The following is a 7,066-nucleotide window of genomic DNA, read 5'->3' on the forward strand; positions in this document are numbered from 1 at the left end:
ATGAAAAGTGATTAAAAATAATACTATAGAAGGAATTCTAATAAAGTTAGTCAAAGAGTGAGCTCATGAAATAGTGAAACTGTATCTTATTGCTAGGGAATAAATTGTGAGCAGATGGATTAGTTCCACTCTATCAACTTTCTTAATATGGCAGTAATAAATGAAGGAACAGTTGGCATATTGACTTCTATTCAACTGTCTCCCTCTGTCTGGCTGCATTATTCAGTGATAGATGAACCTCCAAAGATTCAGGCTGGTTCAGTTCAACACCCAAACTGACAGCCTGAACTGAAACTCATGGGTGTACAAAATGGGTCTCGAGATCTCTCATAAGGAGAGGCATTCTTACAAGAAATTTCAGTTCACTAGTGCTTTTAACTAGGAAATAATGACTATTGTTAGCCATCAAGCACTGTCTAAGACACAGATGAAGACATTGCCTACATCAAAACACACATAAAGTCATAAACCAGAGAATATAGGATTAATGGGATGAACTGATGGAGTAATGTGTCCATGTGCTGCAACTATGTTTTAAAGGAAAGAAACTGTCACCACAGTGTTTTTTAAGGAACCTAATGTGTTCCATCTGCAAAAATGGGATAATAGCTCCCCAATGACCCCAAAGACACTGTCACAAATAGCACATTAAAAGACTACAAGATGCTCAGTTCCACATAGATCTGGTAGGGACCATAAAAACACTTTAGAGAAGAAGTCTGGGCACTCACAGATTTGGAACACACAGTGCACAGACATCAGCAGGAGTCCGGGAAGGATATGAAAACCTGAAATACTGACCATATTGTCAGGCATGGTGGAGACATCAGAGAACATTTTGAAATGTGGACAAAGTACAGCCATCAGTCTAAATTGCTTTCAAGTTCTTAATGGAACTATTCATGTTGTTGCTATAATTAATATTACTGTGTCTTAAGAATATAAGAATACCCTAAACTGTGTGATTTTTCTCTCAGTCACAGACTTCTGCATACAAAATTTCTTTGAGAATAATGTCACATGCTTTAACCAGTGACAGAAGAATATAATAACTACACAGTATCTTTACTGATTGCTAAAGAACTTTCAAAAATCCCAGTAGGTGCCTCTCTACAAAGACAACTGACCCAAAGCACTTATAGTTTATATGGACAAATAAATTTTATCTTGATACCAAAGCAGATGCAGTGGCTTCCTCTGCAGTGAAAATGCCAACCTCACAGAAAGCTCAGAAATTGTTATGAGAAATAAGCATATCTATTATGAAAAAATATTAAAAATTTCGTACCACTTTTAAAATATATTTTATGTGTATGGGGAATATAATATGATCCTTTTCATCTATGGAGAATTTTGATTCAATTTTATTTTACATGCACATGATATCAGTTAGACCCCCTCTGCCTTCCTCCTTCCAAACCGTCAATAGTTCCAAGTTCTGCATTTGTGAGCTAAAATCCACAACTCTTAATCTAGCAGAGTCTGGTGAATTGTGATTCTGAACTACTCAGAGATCCATCAGAATTAGTTGAAGTAAGAAAACTGAATGTAAGTTCCAACTCCATTAAGAATAGAATAAAATAAACTTAAATTTTTGAAAATGTTTCAAACTATAACTCAATATAATTAGAGACTTTTTTTCCATTATTGGTTGCTAGCATTTGCATTGATTTTTTATGCTTTCTTAGCATACATGTTTTCCTCATGCAGTTAATGCTATTTTTCCCAAGCAAGAACAGTGATGATTTCCAGCTTGTATGCTTCATAAACAAAGTACACAAAGCAATAAAAAAAAAGGAATTAAAAGAATTTAGTATTTTTTCCTCCCTAAAAATGAAGATAAAATAGGGACAAGTGATAGCAGATAAAGACAGGCATTTTGCTGTTTACATACTGGTGGTTTTTAGTTTAAAAAGTGATAGGGTACTGTTGACCTAAAGACTTTAAGAGCTGCATCAGCTTTGGATTTTTACTTAGTCCTCTTCTTTATCTCTCTCTTTTCTCAGTGCAAGCTTTGAATGTGAACTGACTTGAAGTTTGCCACATCCACTATCTGAAGGAGGGCAATAGCTTGAGAAAAGCATGCGTTTTGACTGTGCAAGAAGTAAATATTTTATGTGATAACCAAAGGCATTGTTAGGTATTTATGATTTTCTCAATAAAGTGCTGATGTGACCATGGCTGTTTACCCTGCTAATTAAGTAAAAAATGTACTATACTAGCTGGGAAATCCCACAGCCTTGTTGCTATTTTTGACGAGTAGTCACAGTTATTTGTTATATGGCATTCACAGTTCACACTGCAGAGAGATCTATACCCCTTCCTTTGTGCAAGAAGTGCTTGAGCTCTAAACTTGTCCCTTTGATTTTAGGCTAAGACCTTTATATCACAGCCATGAAAAACACACCAGAACTTCTCAGACTGAACAGTTGTCATTACATTCAGAAAGTATGAAAGGGGATGAAAGAGTGAGTTGAAAAGTATTACTGTTCCTTCATGAATTCTGAAATTGAAATACTCTGACAGTGAATGTAATGCATTGAAAAAACATATGTGAGCCAAGGGCTCTGTCCAGTGAGCTATGCATCTGCCAACACTACCGTTAAAGCTGCTATTTGCAGTATTAGGGCTTGCAGAGATGAACTCAGTGTTTAGGGTATACTGTACCAGAAGTACTTCCTTCTCACTTCTAGTACCAAATCCTTTAGACCTTGAAAGAATATCTATTAACTTTATTTAGGGCCTGGGGTATAGCAAGGTTAGGATTCCAAGGAGAGATTTAGGATGTTTGAGTCCAATTCATAACTCTGCCTCCTATTTTCTGTATCTTGCAGCTTCATCCAACACTACTCACCCTTGTAATGTATCATCTCAAAAGTCTGAGTTGCCACAATCCTCCTAAGTGCCCTCTTTCCTCCAGTGGGCATAGGCAAAGCCACCCATAGCTCACAGAGCTATTTGAGTCAGCCCCTTTAGCACTAATAGAGTTTAAAAATCCCTTTGCCAACAGTACTTGATTTTATAGGTGTTCTCAGGATGTTACTGGGAGTGGGCAGTACATAAAGTATTAACTGGTATTTCCCTGGGAGAACATTTCCCTATGGTACAGCAAACATAGTTTAAAGTCCCACTTTGAACTGATTTGCAGCAGAGATTTCAGTTCATTCTCCCAATGTTTTCCTTCCAGTCAGAGGGCTACAGACTATTCTGGGCAGTTGTCTCAGTCTCTCCCAAGGAAACTGTTTGCATTTGCTTTGTACATACAATTAAATACTGACTTGTAAAGAGCCTTGAACCTGCTCCACCTGTAGACTAGATGTGTGTAAAGAGGGTGAAACTGGATGAAGAGAGCAGTACCAGGCTCCCTCTTAACTGCTACATGAGAAAGGGCTGACTGAAGTAGGTACTTGGATCCCTGAGAGAGCATGTGGCAATTCACACTGAAGGACAGAATCTCCTGTAACCCAAGACAGGATATATAACTCCCACAGAAACGTGAATCTAACATATATTTCTTTCTATATTGTTTTCTGCAGAGCAATACATATGACTCCCTAATCACTGTACTGGCATGTGGAGAATCTTGTTTTTACAAGCTGAACTCTTATATTTCAATTTTTAAAAAGCGTTGTACTCAAACGCTTCTTTCGTTGTGTGCTTTCTTCCCCTCAGTTATATCAGATGCTCTACTAAAAAACATATTAAACCTTTCTCTGCAAGCTTTACCTCAGTAACGCTCACTGCACAGTGCATAAGGAACCTTGTTACATGGCCTGGACATGGCCTATTTCCATAGGCCTTATGATGCTAAAATGTATCTCTCCCCAGCTGATTGTTCTGCATTTTCCTGGCCTTTCCCTGAACATCAGAAAAGGAATGTAACACTATTTTTCTTTCAGCAAAATATTAATGATGAATAGCAATCTGGTGACTGCCAAACAGGATGAAAAAAAAAAAAAAGGAAGAAGAAACATTGGTATTTCCTTGCTTATTCTAAATTGGCTCAAAGGACTGAAAAAGTATTAGTGAGCCATGGATGGACTGAAGGCAAGATTTCAGGAGGTTTGTTACCTTGGGGAAGTAGAAAAATCAATGCTAAAGAAATATTAAATACATGGACTATATATATTCATAAAAAAAAACCAAAAAACCAACCAAACAAAAAAAACCCAACAAAAAACCAAAACAACAAACAGAACAGTTTACTTGATTTATTTATATCATGTTGGCTTCAGGGCAATTAAAATGGTTTTTTGTTCAAGGAATTACTGCACACACTGTTTTATACCAGAATTCTGTTCTCTGTCGCATACTAGATTTTGGAATACACATCAGAGCCACGCATATTCTGAGGAACATTGAGGAAGCCACTAATATAGGCTCGGAAACACCAAGTAGGAGATTTCTAAAACTGTTTTCCTAGACAATGGAAAAAAATCCAGCGAGTTCCTGTCTTTCATGTAAAAGTAAGTGTCTACATATGTGTGGAGGCTTCACTTTAATGGAAAGCACACTTGTATCTGGTGGACAGCAGGAGGTATTTCCCTTTGGATACGTACAGATTGCACTGCTGCATGTTTGAAGAGACAGAGCACATGGCCAGCTTTGTGCAGCCATGGGCTTTGATGCTGGCTGTCTTTAATCTCCCTGTGTCTCAGGGAACACGCAGGGTCAGATCCTGAGAGGAGTCGTGTTGAACACTCGAGTCATTCAAGTCAACTCCCAAAAGCCAAACACCTTCCACTTCAGAAAACAATATCGCTGGTGAAAGGACCTACACTCACCCTCAAGTGAGAGTGTTCCAAATGGTTTCTATGCTCAAGTGTGCACTGAAAAATATCACCCACCTATGGAAGGTCAGAGGGACACAGGGCAGTGCCATTGGGTCAGACCTGAGCTGGGCAGGTCTTTTCTGCAGAAGGCCATCTCAGTAACTACTTCTTCTCATCTGAATGGTGCTAAGAGGAAAAGCATCTGAAATAGGTGTGCGCTCACTGCAATGCCCCCACTCCGGGCAAGGATGATCCCTACACCTTGCGCTTTCCCAGCAGCTCAGTGGGAGACAAGTCATAGTGGCTGGCGGTTTTGCAAGCAGCTACCTGACCCTTCTGTTTTGGCTCTGTTTTTAAAGGGACCTTTCACAAAGGTCCCATTTTGAAGAATCAACCTATGAGGCTTTTCTGGCCATATATCAGACCCTTCTCTTATTAAGACTTTAGGCTGTTTGTTTACATGAGTTAAGAGACCTTGAGAAAGTATATTTTTAGAAAGAGAGCACCTAGACAAATCTTTCTAACTGCAACCAGCAAATACTTCATGAAAAACCTATTACTGGTGTAAGGTTTAGAACCTTTCTGCATGCACAACAAAACATGAGGGCTAAAACTAAGAATGTGTAAATGACACTAGAGAAAGCATTCATGCAAATGTCCAGAACACATGGGCAGTGCATGGATAGGTCTGCATTCCACACTATCTGTAACTCCCATCGAAGCCACATATTCAGAAGGTGATGTATAAGCCTATGGTAGCGCAGAAAGGATGACTATTCCTTTTGTCTATATGTATGAAAGAGAGTGAGACAATGGGAAGATTTAAGTGGTGGTAGGTTTTTTTCTCCTTTATTCCTTTTCAGTTTAAAGCTTCAGTAAAAATAAAAATACTTGAAAGGAAATCAGTCAACATCATTTGAGATTAAAGTTTCTTGGACAATGGACATAATGAAGACTATATCAAAACAGAAAAGATAAATGTATTTACAGACAGAATCTGGTTATCATTTATGTTTCCCTTATACCACACTGTGGCTTACCATAAAAAGAATGAAGTAATTGGAGGACTGATGTGACTTTGAAAATCAATATGTATTTAATTGAAAAGAGCCTTTGAGTTAGAATATTTTCCTTGCTGTCTAATAGCTATGTCCAGCAGTAAATTTCACATATCCCCAGATACTTGTTTAATATACACAGCTGGGAGACAGGAGTAAGACAGGCAAATTTGTTTTCCTAGAACACCTACAAATCTAGCCATGTAATGATTTATTTTATAAACTATAATGGTGTCAAAATTGACTCTAATGAATGTGTAGCACACTGGCTGCTATAATCACAGAAGTGAATTTCACAGATTTTTATTAAGCATGATCTTTTTCAAAAGATACTGATTAAAGGTTTGCCTTCTGGTGCACAGCAGACTGAAAATGCAGTCTCCTTACAGCTTGATGGCTTATTGAGCAGCAGACTGTATGCAAGTGGCTTTCACACATGGACAGAAACAGATTGCATGCAGTTAGTGCCAAATGAGCAGACTGAATTTAGAATTCGCCTCGCTTTCTCCAACAGCCTGCTTGCAGTAATTTACTAATACACATCCTTTTCATTCACCTAAAGTAATCAAGCAGCCACTACTTGAACAAGGTTGCCCTCAAAAAAAAAAAAAATCTAATTACTTCTGAAACCTGAAAAATGGGCTTAGTGATGATATTTATTCTACTGTACAAGGCACGAAAAGTGATGCTGAGCTGAAGCCTTACTTTGATCAACAGTGAGATCACATTATCCCAGAGATGGAGCACAATGAAAATAGAAAAAAAAACCCTTAAAAATTGAAATTTAGGTTCCCTCAACAATGTATTAAGGCAGTGAATTACAGCTTATTAATCACTGATGTTCCCCTGACCTACACAAATATTTTTATACAGTAATTCATTCTCCCTAATAGACAGATGTCTGGAAGATTTCTGTGATTCACTTTGAGTCTGGAGAGCAATGAGGAGACAGATAATGCAGCCAGTGCAGCACCACAAACATAATTTAATCGAAGTGACTCAGGTTGTTGTCACTGAAATGTCAGAAACATGTTAACAACTGTTTTCCTTGCAAAGACAGAGGCTACACTTGGATCTGGGCAATGTTCCAGGCCCAGGTGGAACCCACTCACTAAGATTCAGCACTTCAAAGAAATAACTCTGTATAGAGCTAGAGACTCCTCCACCTTTCATGTGCATTTTGAATCAGCCTGTGAAGTATTTTGTGTTTAACTTTCTTGCGTCCACTAATAAAAT

The sequence above is a fragment of the Empidonax traillii genome, unplaced genomic scaffold (assembly GCF_003031625.1).
Source record: "Empidonax traillii isolate 1590-97213 ecotype Southwest subspecies unplaced genomic scaffold, ASM303162v1 scaffold1075:size332216, whole genome shotgun sequence".
NCBI lineage: Eukaryota > Metazoa > Chordata > Aves > Passeriformes > Tyrannidae > Empidonax > Empidonax traillii.